At 39.2% G+C, this 22,593-nt stretch overlaps 1 protein-coding gene across 1 annotated transcript in view; it reads right to left on the reverse strand.

Moving 5' to 3' along the window:
* Nucleotides 1-22,593, reverse strand: part of PTGFR (prostaglandin F receptor) — a 43,360-nt gene that overhangs the window by 13,510 nt on the left and 7,257 nt on the right. The window lies entirely within an intron of this gene.

The following is a 22,593-nucleotide window of genomic DNA, read 5'->3' on the forward strand; positions in this document are numbered from 1 at the left end:
TTTAAAATATATAGAACATTAAAACCACAATAATGTGGTTACACTTTTGTCCCATGTGTCAGGAGGTGAATACCTGAATAGGGCTTATCTGTCTATAGATTGTACTAAGTCTGAATGGTGTCAAATACCATCTAAAGAGTAATTTGTAAAAATTATCTTTAAGATTCGTTCAGAGCGTGCTCTATGAACTATGTTCATTACGCCAGTCCCAAATTTCTTGAGTGACTCATCTTCTTAAATCTTTTCCCCATTTAGTCAATTAAGTAGCCCTTATCATAGTACAGTTAGCTATTGTCTTATAATATTGACTTAGAGTTCCCTTATATATCCCATTCAACATTATTACTTCAAAGTTAGAGTAATCTCTTAGTAACCTATATCTACTAAGAACACAACACAAATAGGCAGCAGACTACCTTTGTTCTCTGGCTTCTGTAAGAACAGAAAATAGGCAACATTCCCAGTGTTATTAAAAAACACACACATTATAAATATGATTTGGCCATAAAGAAAGTTGTTTCTCTGGAAGTGAAGAAGCTAGGTGAGAAGCATCATATTATTTATATATGGGATCAATTATGAAACTGTAGTATTGTTTTAAGAACATAATAGGCAATGATGTCCCAGTTCAGGATGATATACTACGAAATATTGGCAATGAATATTAATTTAATTCAACTTAGTTATTTCATTTAAAAATACACTTTCCCAAAAGAGGAAATATAAGCATGGACAAACCAGTGATTTTTATTTGTCTCACTTAAAATATGGAGGATATGCATAACCATCTATTTATATATGGGGGAGATTGCTGCACGTAGAACCAAATTTATACAAATTTACAACTGAAAAGGAGTATTAATTCTTGAAGTTTCCTTGGGGTGGATAGTTTGAGCAGGCATGTATAACAAGAAATATCAGCCCATAAAAATATAAGGTAGATCAGAAATAAAATCCTGATGTGCACACAGAGCTCTTGTGTGTTCAAACATCCCCACACATTTCAACGGACAGAATCAATCTTCCCATGCAGTGTAATGGCATATGGATGCAATGTAATAGAAGCCTTCTTTTAAATGAATGGGAAGTCCTTGTGTGTGCATAGATTCTGTCCGCTACTGGAAGGTACCCATAAGAAATCACTGTCTTGGGATGCCAATCTTTTCCTAGAAAATAAGGGCATGATCCAGCCAAAGGCAAGAATTTTTGAATTCCATAGATTTCAGTGGGAGATATTAAACCTATGTATAACTTTTCCAAACATTCTTTTTTTAAAAAAAATATTCTACACTCAGAAAAAAAGGGGGCTTAGAGTGAAATTGATCATATCAGCCTTGCAAATAAGTCCACAAAAGTTATTAGCCCACAAGAAATTTCAGTAGCCTACTTGGCCATGTATGACCTACTTGGCCATGTATGACCTAAAAGGATAGAAGAAGAAAAAGAACTAACATCTGTAAATCATCACTGGCAGTTCACCTGAAGATAACTATTCCTAACCACAAGCCACCAGGTAAGTAGCTATTGACAAGGCTGGGCCATATAGAAAGCACTAATATTCTATAAATAACATCCATTTATCCATTAGTAAAAATTGTAAATGAATTTCCCCTCAATTGGGGAATATATTCCATAATGTATCTCATTACGGGTGCAACCCTATACAAAAATCCTTGGGAGTAAGTCCCATTGATCTTAATGAATTTCTGAGTAGACATACAGTCAGGGCCAGAAATATTGGAACAAGGGTAGCTGTTTTGGCAGTTGACCTCTGTACACCACCACATTGAAGTTGAAAGGAAACACACCCAGATGGGAGCGAAGTCAGGACTTTCAGCTGTAATTCAAGGGGTTTGACAAAAGTGGGGCACTAACCATTCAGGAAGTACAGCCAGTGGCATACACCCCCCCCCCATCATTGGTGACCCATAAGTAATGGAACAAACCAACATCGTTTCAAACTTAAGGATCGCCTTTAATACCTGGATGAAAATCCTTTGCAGTCAATGACTGCCTGAAGTCTGGAACCCATGGACATGACCAAATGCTGCGTTTCCTCCCTGAAGATGCTTTGCCAGTCCTTTACTACAGCTGCCTTCAGCTGCTGCTTGTTTGTGGGTCTTTCTGCCTTCAGTCTTGTCTTCAGTAAGTGAAAAGCATCCTCTACCGGGTTGAGATCAGGTGACTGACTTGGCCATTGAAGAACATCCTACTTATTTGCCTTGAGAACCTCTTGGGTAGCTTTTGCTGTATGTTTTGGGTCATTATCCATCTGCAATATGAAGCGGCGTCCTATCCGTTTGGCAGCATTCGGCTGAATGTGAGCAGAAAGTATAGCCCTATGCACTTCAGAATTCATCCTGCTGCTTTGATCAGCAGTCAGGTCATCAATAAACACCAGTGACCTGGTTCCATTGGCAGCCGTACATGCCCATGCCATAACACTGCCTCCACCATGTTTGACAGATGATATGGTATGCTTTGGAACATGAGCTGTTCCTTTCCTTCTCCATACTTCTCTTCCCATCATTCTGGTACAAGTTAATCTTGGTTTCATCAGTCCAAAGAATCTTATTCCAGAACTGGGCAGGCTCTTTTAGGTGTTTGCTGGCAAAGGCTAATCTGGCCTTTCTGTTCTTGAGCGTTACCAGTGGTTTGCACCTTGTTGTGAAGCCCCTGTATTTACATTCATAAAACCGTCTCTTGACTGTAGATGTTGACAATGACATGCCTACCTCCTCAAGAGCATTCTTGACCTGGCTAGATGTTGTGAAAGGGTTCCTCTTCACCATGAGCAGATTCTGCGGTCATCCACTTTAATTGTCTTCCGTGGTCTTCCAGGCCTTTTGCTGTTGCTGAGCTTGCCAGTTAATTCCTTCTTTTTCAGGATGTTCCAAACTGTTGTATTGGCCACTCCCACTGCTTTTGCTATCTCTCTGATGGGTTTATGTTGTTTCCTCAGCCTAATGATCGCCTCCTTCACTCGCATGGACACCTCTTTCGACCTCATGTTGGGGGTTCCAGTGAACAGCTACCAAATGCAAATGTAACACTTAGAACCACCTCCGGGCCTTTTATCTGCTTGATTGGTCATAGGGTACCCAGGAAACAGGCCACACCTGGCCATGCAGCTGCTTGTCAGCCATTTGTCCCATTACTTATGAGCCACCAACAATGGGGGGGTGTATGCCACTGGCTGTACTTCCTGAATGGTTAGTACCCCACTTTTGTCAAACCCCTTGAATTACAGCTGAAAGTCCTGACTTTGCTCCCATCTGGATGTGTTTCCTTTCAACTTCAATGTAGTGGTGTACAGAGGCAAACTGCCAAAACAGTTATCCTTGTTCCAATATTTCTGGCCCTGACTGTACATAGGATTGCATTGTAAGTACAATTTGTCTTCCTCTACCACCTTCCAATGAAGCTGGCAATTATTGCAAAAAAAACTCAAAGGGGGCATTTCTTTGTCTTTTTCTAAAAAGTAGAGAAGCAACAAGGTGTGAAAAAAGTAATAAGGATACATGAATGATAGTAATCTTTAAAAACTTGAGGAAGTGTGAGACCCTGCAGTACAGACAGAAAAGATTATTTCTCTTCATCAAAAAAAGTTCACTTCCTATAGGTAGCACATAATCAGGTTCTTGTGAGAAATATTAATCTTCCATACAGTACAAAAGATAAGAACGGTGACTTATCTTTTTTGCTTTTTTCATCTCATGTAATGATTCCCCCCACCCCCTTTCTTTCTTCGTTCTTTTTAAAAAATATCATCTTACAGAGGAGCTACCTTGAATAGTTGGAAAAAGATCCTTCCTCAAATGCATTCTTTCCCACCACATTATTCTGTCACTCTTTCTCTTGCTCTTTGTAATCCAGACTAAACAACTACCAGTGCACAAGAGCTCTTGGGCCACTTCAAAATAACAAAGTAAGAAAAGGCTATAATGAGAACAGTATTTTTCCTACTGCGTATATTTTCTGTTCAAGATTTTAAAGAGGTACCATGGGGCATTCTTCTTCTCTTAACTTTGTTATTAGAATACCTTCCATAAAAAACAAAACATTAACATATTATGCAGAAAGCTTTCTGATCTTCCTACAAAATGGAGTCTCAGTTGCCCAAATAATGGGTAGGATGGGGCGAGATGGATTGTGACATAAATCCATCTGCTTTAACAGATGGGTGGGAAAGAGAAATAAAAGAGAAAGAGCACTGTTTGGAGAACAAAATAGTGCTGTTGTAAACATGATGAGATTCTGTATCCATTATTCTAAAAGTAATACAAGATATATTCAGCTAGCATAGAATCAGATATTGCTTCAAGAAATCCTAAAGAGAACTTGGCAGTATGCCAACAAGATGGCAAGACATAAGACAAGCATCCCAAGTGCTAGGCCATCAAAATGCCTCTTTTCCCCTATAATTGGAGCTCTTTCTGTGTGCAGGAAACCACACTTCCACCAATTGCAGGGCATTTCTGTGCATTTTTAATATAAAGATCTATACCTTCCATTAAAGTGAACGGTCTAGCCCTTCTAGAGGTCCAAAAGAACATTGAAGTCCATGCACCTGTAAAGGATTATTGGATTGTGGCACAAAACTAAAACTATATTTATATAGCCCAAGCTTCAAAGAAACAACAGTGTCTTCACAATAAAGGACTTATATGCATCAGTTTATAGCTACATAAGGGGAAACGATGCTCAGAAATCACCATGCCTAATGGTGCCTGGAATTTTTACTTTAAGATAAATAAAAAAATGGAGAAGTTCATGAAGAAGTAAAAGCTTGACTTCCAAACCTAGCAGAATATCAACCAATTATGTTCCCTGTGTCAACCAGTTCATGAAGAATCTGCTATCTTGTGGGAAGTTTCCACATCACACCAGGATTTTTCATTGGAAACTGCCAATGAAACTCTACTCACTGTGATGTGGATGATCCCTGCATCAAGCTGGAGCAGCCATTATAGAGAAGCTGTCTTAGCTTTCATACAGGCAATGTGACATGAAGACTGGCTCTAGCTATGCAGTTCCAAACTGCAAGACATGAATAAGCTGACTGAAGAGGTGACATACAGGAAATACAGAAATTGTTACTGCTTATTTTATTTATGTGCTAACAATTTTTTTATATTTCATTTTTCTATCACACTATCACACTTCAGTTTATTGCATACTAGAGGCCATATACTTGGAGAAAAGCAGCTGATAATGCACTTAGAAATTACAGTTCCACAATATCAAGGAATAAGATCATTTGCAGATGTCATGAATACATGATTAGAAAATGTAGCATGAATCAGCATCTAAATTATATCTGAAACACATTTACTTGGAAAGCCCACTGATTTCAATGGAATATCCAAGCAAGTCTGTTAAGGATTACAGACTTAGAGAAATGATTCAACTAAAGCCAAACCCCCATTTTACTCTAATCATACACATATACGTATTAAAATAATGTTGGTCTATGGCATCACAGTCAAAATAAATACCAGAATGTGATATTTTAATTATATTGTAAATCATGTTTAAAAATAAATATTTAAATAAGAATACAGAGAGATGACAATTGGTTCATAGAACACTGTTCTAACATTCATTTCTGATTTGCTTTAAAACCCAGAATAGCAGACCTGAAGCTGGGAGACTACATAATAGTCTATAAAGCATGTTTATCTTCACTAGAAGCCATCTGGCTGGAGTCCTCAGAATTCAACTTTCATTTGAAAATCACAGTGAATGCCTAGCACCCTTATAGTGAATGCCTAGCACCCTTGCGGTTAAGAACGAAGTACTGAAGCCATAACTCTTAAGCAGCAGAAGGCTCCTGCTCGGTACAATAACAACTCTACCGTGCACTCTTAATACGCTGGTCTGTGTAGGAAGACTCTAGAAGACTCAGAGTAAGTTTTCAATCTATATCTCTCTCACAGGAAAAAAAATTCAACCATTAGCAGAAAAAATGAACTCGAGAGACCCACACTTTCTGGCTTGTCTAATACTGCAATACACAAACTCCATCCAAGTTTAATTTCTTGTAGGTTGTATTATTTCTTGAGAGTTGCAGCAAGCCAGTTCTTCACAGCCATCTATTATACTATAGATTGATTTGATCCATTGCCCTTCTTTGTACAAAACCATTAAGTAATGTGCTGAAGGCTAGATTGCAATGGTACATAGCCCCACACACTCTTCACAGGCAAGAAAAGGACTACAGAACTTGTAATGTTTGTAAGTAGGTCCATTCCTTGAGTCAGATCAAGTTTTCTGAATACTCTTGGCTAAGCACAGATAATCAACCCTGGGATTTATACCAGACTGGCAAGGCAAGGGCTTGTGGCTGCATGCAAGGAAGGAACACTAAAACAAACCCTGTCTCTTCTAAGCTTTGTGTGAATCTAGATTCTTACTTCCCAGAGTCCCATGACCCTGGACACAACAAACCTGTTCATGCATTCATCCCGTGTACTGTCAGAGGAAGGTAGTTGTCTGAAACTGCTAAAAGAAAATAAGCATAACAAACCAGGGGAGTATCGCCATGAGCAATTTACTCCGAGCTGGCTGTGTTTGGAAGTTGTTAGGGATATATGACATCATGGCCATCCAGCAGCCACCCTGGAGCTTATCATGGAAAACCTGGATTTCCTGAGACTGCTTAAAGTCTGATTCTTTTCCTTAAGGTGGGTTCTCCCCGATATAGTTGTGTGCCCCAACCCCCGTAGTTACCTCAGGTATGCTAGCCTTGCCCAGGGGTGTGCCTTTCACCATGACTTGCTCAAGCGCTGTTTCCTGTCGGTGTGTTTTCCAACACAAACCAATTAGTGTCTACCCAGAAGTAACTCCCATTGTGGTAAATGAGGCTTGTCTCCTGAATGTGCACATCAGAATTTACAGAGATTCCCCTCCAACTGAAATAGCACATTTTAAAACACTAATTCCCTACAGGCTGTAAAGTGCTTTCTCGAAGCTGCAATTCTCCATTGTTTAGTTTATTGCCATTTGGAAGTAACTTCTTCCACCTTCGATCATCCCAATCCTGCACAGCAATGGGTTAGAAAGGGGGCTGGTTTCCCAACGGTTTCCCCTCCCTGTCTTTCCCAGCACAGACATGTGTGTATCCACTCAGGAGTAACCCCCATTGTGGTCAATGAGATTTGTTCCCGAACTGCACATTCCCGCGCTTCCCATGAGGGAGAGGGAGTTCTGCGGATACAAGGGAGGAAACCCCCCAGGATTTTATCAAAGGAGAAAGGAGGGAGAGCCTGGATTGGGGGGGGGGCTGTCTTATTGGTTGAGCAGCCCCTGCCAGTCAGATGATGTTCACCCCAACCCCCCCCCCCGAAAATATTTTTATGAAGCGACTACAATACACTTGCTGATGGAGCCCTGCGCAGACCAAAGCTGGCTCCTTGAAAAATCCATGTAAGCCATGATTGGCTTCTCCTTCCATTGTCGTGGAGAAACCCCCAGGTCACGAGGGAATTAAAATGTCTTACTACAAGTCTGTGGACTTTTTTTGGTTCATCAACAGACTCAGGGTCACAAAAGACAGTTCTGCTTGTTTCTAAGCACTTTGGTTGGTCCATGGGGTCACGAAGAGTCGGACACGACTGAACAACAACTTTTTAATCTATGCTTGGTAAAGCCTCTAACTCTGCCTCTTTAATATAGGCTATATAACTTACCTGAACTCAGTAACTGTATCAACTACTTTTCCCACTTAAGCTTCACTTAAGAAGAGTCAGTAAATACCACCCTACGTGGACTAACTTGCAAAACAACACTTAGAATACTTAGAGGTACAACCTCAAATGACCTCCTTAATCAAACAATTTACATATCATCAAAATATGCCTGCACACAGATGTTCTTTCCACAGAGTTAATTCACATCCCAATAATATTGTGTGGTTAGACTTGTAAAAAGGTTAATAGGACATTCTTTCCACTTGGTGCTATTCAGTTCATTCTTCCCAAGTAAGAAATGTTTGCCTTTTGTTTATCGTTGCTGATTCTCTCTTCTTGAGAGAACATTTGAAGTCACTGTTTATGTGATATGCCTTTATCTAGCACTGATGATAAATGTTTAATGCTGACTCAGGAACCTTTGCTATCCATAATATCATCCATTCTCCTTTGTTTTCAGAGGTATCAAATTTCTAAATAGACTTGCTTGACTGTATTTTTATTTTCACTGGCTACACACACTTCATTGCTCTTCAGTTAAGGTATACAGCACAGGAAAATGGTGTGATGTTTTTGAGTTGTTTTAAATAAAATTAAAAAGTGACTTGCAGTTCAAGAAAATAACATCTGTTAAGAATAAAAGGATCCCAATATTCTCAAGATTTGTGCATATAGATATGGGGCTTCATTCAGTTGCATTCCATTGGCTTCTGTGAAAATTATTTATTTATTACAACAATCCTGTGAGGTAGGTTAGGCTGAGAGAGTGTGACTGGCCCAAGGAACCCTGTGAGCTTCAAAACTGAGTGGGGATTTGAACTCGGTCCTAGTCCAACATTTTAACCACTATACCACACTTGTATATGCATGACTATACATTCTATGCATAATTAGTCCAGATTATCAGTTTCCATGTACCTGAGAAAAGCTTCATGTACCTGAAAAACCTATCCAGAGAGGATACAGGCTTTGAACTGTAAACTGCTGGAAACTTAGGATTTTACAGTTGTTAGTATTAAGCCCCCTTAAAATTAATTGCAGTGATTTGCAGCTTGTAGCCACAAGAGGTATGTATGTTTAGATGGTACTTTTCACCTTAGTTGAAATGTTGAGCATTTTAGAATCTAACAATAAACAATTTAGGTACACACATCACTTAAATATATCACCATCAAATTTAATATACTTGAATTGAAATTAAGGACCAGTTCATATACAGTACTGTGCAAAAGTCTTAGGCCACCATTAGATTTGTTGTTTTAGCAATGGTATAATGACCATATATAATTATTTCTCAGTCTCTTCATTAGAATACAACCAGAAAATACAGGAAATTTGTATGCAGTATTCAACAATAGAAAAAAAAAATCAGAAAAAAACAGCTTCCATAGGCTAAAGTGGCAAGTATTTAGTGTGACCTCCCCTTACCATAGAGTAACAGCAGGCACCTGGCCAGGAATCGTCTTTGTGAAAGGGTAGCAGCCAAGAAACCACTTTGTGGAAGGGGAACAGGGTGAAAAGGCTAGGATATGCTAAAGCTCACAAAGATTGGAATGAGGATCAGTGGAAAAGAGTATTATGGAGTGATGAATCCAAGTTTGAAATTTTGGGGTCCAGTCGTCGACAATATGTGAGAAGAAGAGTTGGAGAGAGATGGACAAATGAGTGCTTGCGGCCTTCAGTGAAACATGGTAGAGGGTCTGTCCTGGTTTGGGGCTGCATTTCTGCAAGTGGTGTTGGCGATCTTGTCCATATTGATGGGATCATGAATGCTGAAAAGTACAGACCGGTTTTAATTCATCACGCCATTCCTTCTGGAAAGTGCCTGATTGGGAATGGTTTCATTTTTCAGCATGATAACGATCCCAAGCACACTGCTCATGCAGTGAAATCATATTTAGCGAGGAAAACAGCTGCTAAAACACCGACAGTCATGGACAGGCCTCCACAGAGTCCAGACCTGAATATTATAGAGGCAGTATAGGATCACCTGGACAGAGAAAGAAATAAAAGACAACCTACACCTAAAGAAGAACTCTGGGAAGTGCTGAAAGAAGCCTGGTATAATATACCAGAAGATTACTTCAGAAAACTTCAGGACAGTCTCCCCAAAAGAGTTCAAGATGTGCTTAGAGCCAAGGGAGGTCACACTAAATACTGACTTTTGCCTGTACATATTTCCTGTATTTTCTGTTTGTATCTTAATACAGAGACCGAAAAATAATTATGGATGTTCATTAAAACTTTGCTAAAACAACAAAGCTGGTGGTGGCCTAAGACTTTTGCACAGTACTGTAATACAAATTGTAAATTGAAGAATCACCATAATTCCATGCTCCTTAAATTTAATGTGTGAACTAGGAATACGTAGAGAGACAGACCTTGTAAAATAACCAGCCTGTTTTGGAAGTGTAGAATTCATAGGTCTATCTGCAAAACAGATCTGCCAGTTCTTATTTACAATATATACAGATATGGGAGATGCTATCTGCAAAACGTAACATGTGAACAGAATCCAAGAAAAACTGTTAAGTTGCTTAGATTGCACAACGTTCCATACCTTCTAGTTCCAAATTCTAATTCACTGAAGTTTGCTTCATAGATCTGTTGGCATTTGAATCCAGAGAATCAAATGGGTAGGGTTATTTCTTATATTACCTTAACTTCTATTGGGGAACAAGGGTGCAATCTCCAGTTACATTCAATTTTTTGTCCATAAGTAAAAGATAAATAATGCTGAACCATATGCTGTAGATTTCAAAACTTTCAGCTGTCAAACTCATTCACTTGGAAGTCCTGTTAAATTTAATGGAACATATTTAACAGTGTGCCAGTTACTTAAGACATACTGTAAACTAATCACAGTGTTGAGCACATCCTTTTTGTATAAAATATATTAACAAGCTAGGATTACAGAATGTTGTAATGGTCTAACATGGCAAAATCTCTCTTTGGATTATTGTTAATTTCAAATATGATGTCATAAATTTTAATCCTCATCCTCATTTGGATATTTTCTTTCAGAATGCCTCAGATAATGCCCTGCTGATTAATATATTGTATTAAAATCTCTGATGTTGTAAATATTACATGATTAAGCTATCTACCACTGTGAGTAACATGTGGCATTTTGGTTGGTCCAAATAAAAACACTGCCTAACTGTTGATTTTGGATTTTATTCTTATCCTCAGTATTTGCACTGCAATGGCAAAGTGTCCCTGGAATGCTGATCTAACACTGTGACATTGGCTGGATTATGAGACCAAACAGACTTAAACATGCATGATCCCCTCTCCTCCTCTGGTATGGCCACGAAGAGATAGGAAGCTTCCACTTTACGTTAATAGCAGTTTGTGGTCCGGACCCTAAATTGTGGTTAATCTTAACTACGGTTTCTTGAAACAAGCCACATTCATAAACTATGGTTTGAAGTTGGCTTGTTTCAATAAACCATAGTTAAGATTAACCAGTTTGTCTGAGACTAGACATCACAGAGTTGCAGTTAATCTAAAAGAGAAGTGAATGCTTCTGAATGCCTCTTTGCTGCTGCAATGGAAGGAGGAGGAGGGGGCACTGTGGCTCATTCTCATAGGACTAAACCATACTTTAGCATTATGTTGAAATAAGCTTATTGTATTCATGTACATCCATTCCTAAATATTTTAATGCTGTCTCAATAAATCTTAGGATGGGAATTGGTTCCAAAAGTATTAACATTTGAATTAGAGTTGCCAACATTTTTTCTCAGTCTTACAGAACTCCTGTGCTTTTAAAATAGTTCCATAAGAAGCAAAAATTCACCAGATAAACATTTTCCAAGCTTGGAGATTCAGGCTGGGAAATGCCCCACTAGGTCTAATTTAATTAAGAAAACTGGATCCAAATATAACTGAAATATAACACATTTTATGTTCTTAAGTCACCATATACTTCCATCAAGTAAACCCCTGAGGCATTTCCAAGAAAACTCACAGAGTTTAATGCTGAGCCACTTTGGATTCTTGGCCTGGATATTAACTACCTTACATTCTCACCACCAAAGATATCCTCTTTCGTTTACCAGAATATATGAACACAGTGCATAGTTAAATTATGGAATTCGTTACAACAAGATGTAGTGACAGCCACGGACAGCTTTAAAAGGGAATCAGCCTTATCTTTCATGAATTTGTCTATCAATGGCTACTAGTCATGATGGCTATATATTACCTCCAGTATCAGAGGTAGTATACCTCTGAATACCAGTTGCCAGAGAACAGAAGCAGGAAGGTGATATAATTTTGCTCATGTCTTGCTTATGGACTTCCCATAAGCATCTGTCTAGCCACGGTCTGAACAGTATACTGGACTAGATGGCATTTGGCCTATCCAGCATGGCTCTGGTGAACAGAATACTGGACTAGACATCACTGTATGAACAGATATTAAACTAGCTGTGCCTTATCCAGCACAGGTCTCCTTATGTTCTTAATCTGCCTTATACCAACTCTGACCATTGGTCAATTTAGCTCAGTCTACAATGACTAGCAGTGGCCATCACCCAGATTAACCATTGGCCTAAGGGGACTTCAGCCTCCAGCCCACCATCTCAGAGGAGCCGCTAGCTAGCCCAGGTTCCCAGTTTTCAAATAACAAAGAGCACGTCTCTAGCCCTTGTAGAACATGAATATGAGACAAAATGTTTAGGCACAATTCTGTCAATAATTTTGAGGTAATGAGGCTGCTACCATCAATTCAGTATGTTTAGCTGATGAGTGAAGTCACAGCTATGATTGACATTTGATTAGCAAGTCATAGATGTAAGTGCAGAGTAACCACTTGTGTACAAAAGGGACTTTGAACCAGGAACCCATCTTTTTTGTCTGCCTTTGTGGAATACTGATTACTGCCCACAGAAAACAACTGAGAGATCAAGAAGCTGCGATTGGGCAGTAGCATATCCAGCACAAAATAACAGGTAGCAGGAATGACAGATATTTGTGTTCTTTCTCACTCATATTTTATTTTATTTTTTTAAAAGGCATTATTTGTATGATTTTTTGTTTGCACAAGCATTCTAAAAAACCACCCTGCAAACATAAATCAAGTCTGCCATGGGCGGTAGGCGTAGCACTGTGGCTGAGTATGGGTTACTTCAGCCCTGTAAAGCAGTCCATTGTTGTTCTGCCCATATGGCTGAGGAGAGAGAGTAGTATATGTAGTCCAGTGTTGTTATCTAGTCTGCTGATGGGTTGTTGTTTTGAGGAAACATAGTTGGGGGCAGCTGTGAAGTTAAGGTCTAAGAGAAAATTTGCATAAAGTTTAGTAACACTGCAATCTTCTACATATCTACTCAGAAAAGTAAGTCCCATTGTGCTAAATGGGCCTTAGTCCAGCTTATATCCTCTTAGACTGGATAGAAGATATACTGTCTCCCCGGACAGTAAGCTTAATTTAGCTCAAGAGTTTACTTTTCTGATAGACATGTAGAGATTGGGCTCTTTTGCTGCATGTTTGTTCCCTCTGAGCTCAACTCAGCTGCTCCACTTTAACTGAACCACCTTAAGAGTATTCTCTGGCTAGCCCGCTGCATTCTCCCATTACTGACAACTAGTCTGGGTCTCACTGGCCATTAAACTTTGCCATCGGTTCCCAGGAAACTGTGCGCGCATACATGGGGAATTTGAAATGGTGGTGACTCACTCATTTTTTGTGAGGTTTTTGCTGACTCAACTATTGGTGATGACAGAGGTGTTCCTCTATCCAGGGCACCAGTCAGCTATCCCCAACCTGGACACCCTCCTCCTCTCACCCATTGCAGCGGGAGAATAGCAGTACAAATGCTTCCCAGTAAGTGTGTTTAGCATTTCATCCCAAGTTTCTTTTTTCCATTGGGTTCTTTCTGTGTCTTACAGTAACCTGAAAGAAGGAAAGGTAGGAGTGGGGGTGGGGGAGGAGAAAGAAAAGATATTTAGCCTGCAATTCTATGCACATTTACCTGAACATAAGTTATACTCAAAACAATGGGACTTTTTCCTAAGTAGACATGCATAGGATCGTGCTGTAAGGCGGCAAGCCTATACACACTTACCTGGGAGTCAACCCCACTGAACGTGGTAGTTGTTCTGAGTAGACATGTATAGGTTTGCGTTGTTAATAAAATTTCTTTGACTTGATGATTGTGGAGGCATGTGAATAGGGCATTTGAGAAGCAAGAGAATGTTTTTCAAATTTAGTATGAGTTACAAGAGTTAGTGTCAAACATCAGGCTCCTTCCCCAGGGTCTCTTTTAGATAAATTTCCAAACATAGTACTAGATGCTTTTGTCTTTGATGCACAAGTATGTTAATGAGTTCACACATTAAGGCAGCATACAGTGCACAGTTGACCATTTTACATACCAAGAGGATTATACTGAACTAACATAGTGCAAGTCAACTGTGGTTTTCTAATACAGGGTTCCCCAAACATTTTTGGCCTGTGGATGCATTTGGAATCCTGACAAAGTGCCATGGGCACGAATGATGAAATGGCTGCCATGGAAGGGGTATGGCCACTCACGAAGTGGCCACCATGGGTTTTGTGGCTACTCATAAAATGGCCACCATTTGGGGGGGGGGTGTCAGGTCAGAAAGGAGTCAGGTGGGCAAGCAAGCAGGGAAAGGCTCTAGCTTCCCCTCTCCCCCATAAAAGGCCTCTACTGCCGCACACTACAAAAACCAAACAAATGGGGCTGCGTGGGACAGCCAGTGAGCCCAGAAATCTAGCATGCACAATGAACAAAAATAGCGCAGGCGTGTGAGCAAGCACGCAGCAAAATCCTTAACTTTGCACATGCTCCCCACATGCACCAAACAACATCCAGACTACCACAGCAAACACAATGCAGGAGGCCATGGGGGAAAATGGGAAATGCTCCCGCATCACCACTACCCCAAACACAAACACATGAGTGAAAGAGCTGGAAATTCCATTGTTTTACCTACCCACCCCCAGCAAACAAACAGAAGGGCACAGAGGACAAGCACCGCACCTCCCAACACACAAAAATAAAGGGCTAGAGACCAAGCACCATCCCCCTCACCCCCAAAAATGCAGATAGGAGAGTGAGCGAGCAGGCAGGAAATGCCTTCCCTTTGCCTATGTCCCTCTTTCAGATGGAAAATACTTGGTCCCATCCCCGTACTGCCAGTTTGTATTCAAGGGGAATACTTCACTTTCCCTTCCATCACAGCCACCCACCAGTCACGCCCATTCCTAGCAAGCACTGATGGGAGTAAGGACACCGGTTTGCAACCTATTACTTTGGCCAATGAGAGAGCAAAGGGGCATGTCAAAAGGCAAGTTGAGGTTGATAGACTTAAAATGATAGAGATACCAGGTCTATAGACTTAGAAATTTAGAGCAACCAGAAAGTTCGAAGACATGCCTTGTATACATAGAAATCACCACGGGGGCACAATTAAAGGCCTTAAGGGAGCACTTGTGCCCTCAGAACCCCTGTTGGGAACCCCAGTTCTAATATATCTTTTTAAAACGTACTTCATTTAATTACAGCTATATTTTGTCTTTCCTCCATGAGTTAAAAGTCTCCCCATTTTTATCTTCATAACAATCATGTGAAGTAGGTTAAGCTGAGTTGTAGTGACTGACCCAACTTCATCCAGTGAGGAATGAAAAGCAGTTGCTGGTCCTCCTCAGGCAGCAGACATTCTGGGCCAGCCCTTGCTGTGTGCATGTGTGTCTATGCGTGTGTCCTGTCCAGTTTGGTTATGTCTGAATAAGTCAGTGAATCAGTCTGTGTCTCTTTTTCAGATGGGTGGGTGTTTGTGAGAAAGTTTCTCACATTTGTTTATGTTTCTTATGTTGCAAAAGGGGAAGCTTGTATTCAAATTTAAGTTCTCTGCCATGGATGAGGTATTAGTATTTTGCTTCCAGGAAAGCATGGAGGATGATTTCCACTAAAATATGTAGTAAAAAAAATGTTTTTGCATTACTGCTATACAAAAAATAGCTTTATTTGACTCTATGTGTGCGTACACAAATGTCATGTGTGAGTTTAGAAATAGGGGCAGAGTATGGGGCCCAGTAGAGGCTGCTAGCTCCCCAGGGCTCATCACAGCTTTGATCTGGCCCTGGCAATGGCTCTCCTGGGTTTCAGACATGGAGCTTTCCCAGTACTACCTGAAGATGCCATGGATTGAATCTGGGATCTTTTGCATACAAAGCATGAGCTCTACCACTGAGCTACTGCCCATCCCCAGAAGTTGGTCTTGAGTTAGTAGCTCATTTCAGACATCATGCCAAACCATGATTGAAAGCCCATACCATGGATTGAGCTAACCATGGTGATAGAGGTGCTTTATGCTTTTATCCCACCTGCTCTGCAATCAGCTTCAAAAGTTCATTAGCTCATTCCTCTCTCCATGGTGAAACAGACTCTTGAAATGGAGCAACTCCTGTCTCCATGGTGAACAGCTCCTTGAGACATAGCAATTACAATTACAGAATGCCCAGTCTGGGCAAACAAGGATTTGCAAGCCAGCTTCAAAACATGGCGTTATAATATCCTGGTTTGGTATACCCTTGCAAACCATGGTTTGCTAACTGGCATCGTTTAAACATAACATAAACCATGATCTGCTGTAATGCTTACATTTAGCCATCAACTTGCCTATTTTATAGAAATCTGGACCGAATATCCAACCCCATTTTTGTGGGGCCATTCGTCCCTCGCGAAAGAGGGTAGGGGTAATATCAGAAAAATTGCAAAATAGTGAAAGACAGTCATTATTTCTGCAAGTTGTTTTAGCTTGTTCTCAAATTCAAATGAATAAGGTTGCCCCTGAAGAAGGATCCTACTATTCCAAAATATGTTGAGGTACAAACAATTTTCACTGTTAGCACTTTGAGAATTCGTTTTTCTTTTTGCATTTTTTCTGGTTTGGGTGTTTCCATTCTGGATTTTCTTAGGGACATAGAGACTTTCAGAGGCATTTTTGAGGAACATTCAGTGGGGCTGGGCTTACCATTAAACACAAAGTGACCGAAGGTGTTTGGGGGAAAAGAAAAAATCAGAAAAAAAAATTTTTTTTCACTGCTTCAAGCTCTGTCGGAGTTGTCTTTAGAAGCCCTGAAACTTTCTCTTTGTAATTGTGAACAGAATGTCCTATAAGAAGAACTTTACATCATGATGTAGCATAGTTCCCAGGGGCATTCTGTCCAAAATTACAAACAGAATGCTGCCCCGCTGCTGGGGGCAGCTAAGCCACCACTCGAAGTGTCAGGAAAGTTATTTTTATCCATATTTTTTTAAAAAGCCGACCACTTTGTCTTTCAAACCAAACCCATCCTCCAATCTTCAGGGGCATTTTCGCCCCAACTAGAGATGTAAAACTTCCAGAAATTTTGAGGCCATGAGAAAAAAAACCATTTTTTCGGGGGGCGGGGGAACCAAAATTTTGGGGGAAATGGAAAAATAAGCAATACTTATTTTTTTAGTGCTCTTTACTTTGTTGCTTTAGGACAGCCTTTCCCAACCTGGTGCCCTCCAACTTCAGCTTCCATCAACCTCAGGCGGTATGGCCAATGATCAGGAATGCTGGACATTGTAGTCCAAAATATCTGGGGGGCACCAGCTTGGAGAGAGCTTCTTTGGAAACATAAAGCAGCCTTTCTGTTCCTAAAGTTATCTTATATATAACCTGGTTTGCTCATAAAATTATCATATTTTAACACTTTTAAAAGTAAACTCCATTAGAAAATTTGTAATTATTTTCTGAATAAACTATACTTTTACATTTAATGTACCAAACATGATAATTTTATGAGCAAACCAAGTTATACGTAACATCTTAGGTTCCTATTTAATGTCTGACCAGAGAGAATATCAAGTAGTCCGTGAAACATCTGAATTATCCTAGAAGCCAGAAGAAGCAAGAAGAAGTGGAGGCAAAGGAAGACTGATCTACAGCATGTGTTCCTATTTGTAAGGAAGTTTAGGGAAATTCCTAAACCTGTTGCTGTTTGTGGGGTGGAGTTTAGGGAAATCTGATCTGAAGGAAAAGCTACTGAGATTTTATTTTGCCAGGAAAGACTCGCCTTAGGAATGGCAAGCAATCATATTTAATTGAAGAACCTTTAAGCATCTCAACCTATTATTTGAAGAGTGACGTTTTATTCACTTTTGTAAATAATCTCCATTAATGAACATCTTATTTTTTGTTCATTTTGAAAAATTGTCTCTAGTGGTAGGGTCAATCCCACGCCTATGCCATAGGAACCAGGCTACTGAGTTTCTTTTAGGTAGGGAGGGTTTATTCTAGTGGGAGCAGGTTAAACGTTTTATAGCTGAGGCAGCCTTTCCTAGTTGTGAGGTCTAATTGAGAACTTTATTAAAAATTGTGGCAGTGAGTTCTATAGACCCAAACCTCAAAGTTAATTTTTTAAAAAGAAACATAGGTGGGATAACCCAGAAACTGTTCTGTTGTATCTGGTGACAGTAGCTGGATAACCTACAGTGTGTTTTTTTCACATGTTTTTAGATGAGAACTATATTAATGGACCGCTACAGCATCTAACCCGAACAAGCCCAGAAACACAGGACTCTCCAGAACAAAACCCAAAGTGTCAAGAATGCACATTTACTGTCAATAATGCACAATGGTGACTCTATTCACATTTGGGGAAAATGAGCATAAATGTCTATCAGTAAAATATACTTTAAATGAATAATTTTAATAAGGAATGAAAGAAATAACTATGCTGGGAATCTTACCGAGATGATTAAAAAAACATTTTTCCCCATTTCCAGACACTTTACATCTCTAATCTTTCTATAGAAGTGTTCTTATTAGATAGTTTTAGAAATCATTTGCAGGAAGTAAAGGCTAGGTAACAATATATAAACACTTTGTCTTAAATTCTAAAAGAAAATATTTCATAATCCAAAGCTGTTCAATTTTTCCAATTTTTCAGTTCTCGGAAAAAAATGGGATTTCCCCCCAAAATGTTTCCAGTTTTTTTCCAGGCCTTCACATCTCTAGCCCCAACCCAAAATTAACAAAAAGATCTACTGGCATAATGAGAAGGGCTTACTACAACAAATCCTTGCTACAACCAGTTGCTATTGTTACTAAAACTTAAATACTTCCTCCTCTCCTGACAGATGCATTCACATATATTTTCAATTTATAAATTAAAATCTATTAACTGAACCTATAAATTACATTTCTATTGACTGGAAGAATTAAGCACAAAGACCATACTAAGGCTTGAGGTAAAAGTGAAAAAGAGGCAGGGTAGTTGCAAAGCTGAATCCAGGTAATTCATAAAACATTTCATAAAAGTGGTTAGGTTAAAATTATGCTGACATACATATTACATCTGTCTGATATTTTATGCTGAAGAAAAAAAATTGAGGCTTACAGAAGCAATTTTTAAACAAGCTAAGTCATCCTTTTCATTCCTTCATTTAAAAAAAAAATCACCATATACTTGGAAGCAATATATTATTTTCTTGAAAGCTTTACCTACGGACTATAACTTGTTTATGCTTTAAAAAACTATATATTGCCACATAATATTTAAAAGATATAGAAATATATTTACAATTGTGACTAATTCACTTAGCAATTTTCTGTGACAAAGAGCTTTATTTTATATATATCAAAATCCTGTGACATATATTATTTTTCACATTTTACAGATTAAGAAAAGGAAACTTGCCAAAGCCAGTGAGTAACAAGTGGTTTGAATTGAATCCATCTGCATCAAATGCAACACTTTGACATTAGTATATAAAGCCCTGAACAACTTGGGAACAGCCTACTTGAGGGATCACCTCAACCCTATATATTTTTTGTGAACTGCCCAGAGAGCTTTGTCTCTTGGGCAGTATAGAAATTAAATAAATAAATAACCATGTCCAACCACTTCGTTCAGCAATAGACATTTTACTAACAGTCCCACACACTGTTCACTTTGTGTCTACTAAAGTGCGGGTGCACCACGCTTATGCAACTCTCTACCAGCAAGCACCTTCATTGTTGCATTTCCATCACTTGCTCAAAACATTCCTTTTATCACAAACTTTCCTTGTTCTGTGACCCAACCTATTTGCTTACCATAATTTTTAAGGTTGATTTTAGTGTTGCATTATTGTATTAGATTATACTGGATTTGTTTTTGTTCACTGCTTAGATATTTCTTATGGATTCAACAGTACATACATTCAATAAAATAAATAAATCATATCACTCTGAATGTAACTGAAAATAGGACTCCCATAGAATTATTTGAGAAGTCTTCCCCAACCTGGTGCCCTCCAATGGCCATACTAGCTGGGAATGACGGAGATATAGCCAACATATCTAGGGAGCACTAGGCTGGGAAAGGCTGGATTAGAGCATCTCCTTTCTCTTTTCAGAATTAGTTCATTTAAACTTTTCCACACAAAAGGCAAGGCATAGACAAAGAGGGGGGTTAGTGTCTATTAATTCAAACTGTAGCATTCCAGGGTAAATACGCATAATTAAATGAAAAGCAGGTTTTTTATTACATCACATTCATTGTTTTGTTCCCAGTCTTAGCTTGATTTTGATCTCTTGTTCAGAATGAATACAAACACTGCAGTTAAGAAAAAGTGTTTGCTTCAAACTAAAATAAGAATAACCCTTCTTTTCATATCGGTTTAGTTTTAACTTCAGTGATGATCCTGATTACACCACATCATTCACACTTGATATTCGAACTAAATATTCCTCAGTGCTTGCTGATTCTCTAACAACTCCTCAGCAGAAGGAGATGAGATGGGAAGCAGGACCATTCCACCAGCCCTGCTGAAAGACCAACTGCTTTTTTCCTTTTCCCTTCCCCTTCACTTTTTCCTTTTGTGTCATATATTTTTACATTACAAGCCTGCAGGCAGGGACTATCTTGTTCTTATTTACTGTATATAATCTGCTCCAGGAGTCTTTTTGGTTGAAGAGCAGGATAAAAATGCTTTAAATCAATAATATACATATAACTTAAGCACTGGCAAATGTGATATGAGTTAAAAAAAGGATACACTTTTGCACAAAGCTATGTACAACGTAGTTTAAATGGGGCCTGCATGTACATCAGCGGATATGGAACTGCATTTCAAAAAGCTATTTTTAAAATTATAAACCTTACATAACAATTTTCAGATATACAAAAAGGAATAAATTGCAACCTCAATAAATTTTAAGATAAATATAAAGTGTGCATTAAAATGTAATGTGTGTGATACTCATTAGTCATTATAGACGACACTGTGGTTTACTCATGGTACTATAGATTACCAAACTATTAACAAAGCTTTAACTTTTTGCACTGCTGCAATGTCAGCCTACATGCTTTAGTGCAATTTCCACTTCTTTTTTCTTGGATTATTTAAGAGTAGTATCTGTTATGGCTGTGCATAACATTCACAGTTGAACATTTTCAATTGCTTTCAAGGAGTTGTAGGCTGAAAAACCTCCTGAAGATGGATAGTCAGGTAGAGTGGTAAATAATTGGAGGAGGTTTGTAGTAGGAATGTTGGAGAAATCCTCAACGGAATCAAATAAGTTCAGATTTTTATGAATCGGGACAATAGGTTCTGCAACAGACCAACTTTTCCCCAGTTGGACAGATTCTGTGGACTTGCAGACTATTTTTCTAACTTTCCGGAATTTTGCGCAAATTTAGTATTGGAAAAATATGCAACATTTTTTTTTAAATGGCTGGAAATGTGCATTTCCCCCATAGGCTAAAGCATGAAAATATGCATGTGGGGGGAATTTGTGCATTTCAGGGGGTTATGCACATTTTCCCAAGCAGAAATTTGTGCAAGTGCAAATTTGCACAAATTCAGAAACTCAAAAAAAACCCAATTCCATCAATGAGCAGACGAAGGAACAAAAGGTGCCTGACAATCCATGAAATGCAGATGGGATGGATTTTACACAATCTGTACATCCCTAGTTTGTAGTGCTTACAAAATCTTTCACTAAGTGGCCAAAGAGCTTATCATTCCTTCTTTTCATCTTTACTTTTGAAACAAAGCCACAGCTCAAGAAAAGAGTATCTGACAGTGTGGCTGCTGCACACTTGGCAAACTGAGGCAACTAATGCCCTTGGGAACAACGCTATATAACCACATAGCATGGGGCAGCCATCTTTATTCCATACAGTGCCCTGATAAAGATCCTGCGTTGGCATGTGGTATTGTTCCCAGGGGCATTAGTGGCCCCATTCACCAATCACATAGCAGCCATTGTGCCAGACACTCGGCCAAGCCACAACTTGTACATGGCTCAGGGTGGCCGGGTGACCGGCCAGATGGGCGATTAAGAAATTTAATAAATAAATAAATTGGATTTAAAAATGAAGGAAAAAAGAAAAGAAAAATGTCTTGGACCACCTTGTAAAGTAAAGTACACCAAAATACACACACACACGTGAAAGTCAGAAGATGTCCCCACCCACCCCCAATGTCACCAAATTTCTCTCCCTACCTTTGTTTTGATAAAAAGGTCTCATGAAGGTGAGGGAGGGGGTAACTTCTCCGGAAAATCTACTGCAGGTCTGAAACTATTCTACCCAATGATAGACTGATTTCTAAGCTGTTGGATTTAGTTTGCATCTATTGTTTTGTGGTTCCTATTTTAGTTGGTTTTGTTCTGCTGTAAATGATGATGACATGTAATTCAAAAAGTTGTGAAGCTCTGTGACAGATAGGCTTTAATAATGCCTATATTTTTTGGACACTCACTTTATGGTGAGTTAATGCGTGGGCAGTGTGATAGGAGAATGGGACTGTGACAGCAGAACCCAGGTCCAACCTAAACATGTTTATTTGAAGGTTGGAACAGAGCCTCTGTATATCGAACAGAAGTTCCCAACCATGTTAGGTGA

Source organism: Heloderma suspectum, chromosome 4, assembly GCF_057233095.1.
Source record: "Heloderma suspectum isolate Gila_16-S chromosome 4, 16-S_ref, whole genome shotgun sequence".
Classification (NCBI taxonomy): domain Eukaryota; kingdom Metazoa; phylum Chordata; class Lepidosauria; order Squamata; family Helodermatidae; genus Heloderma; species Heloderma suspectum.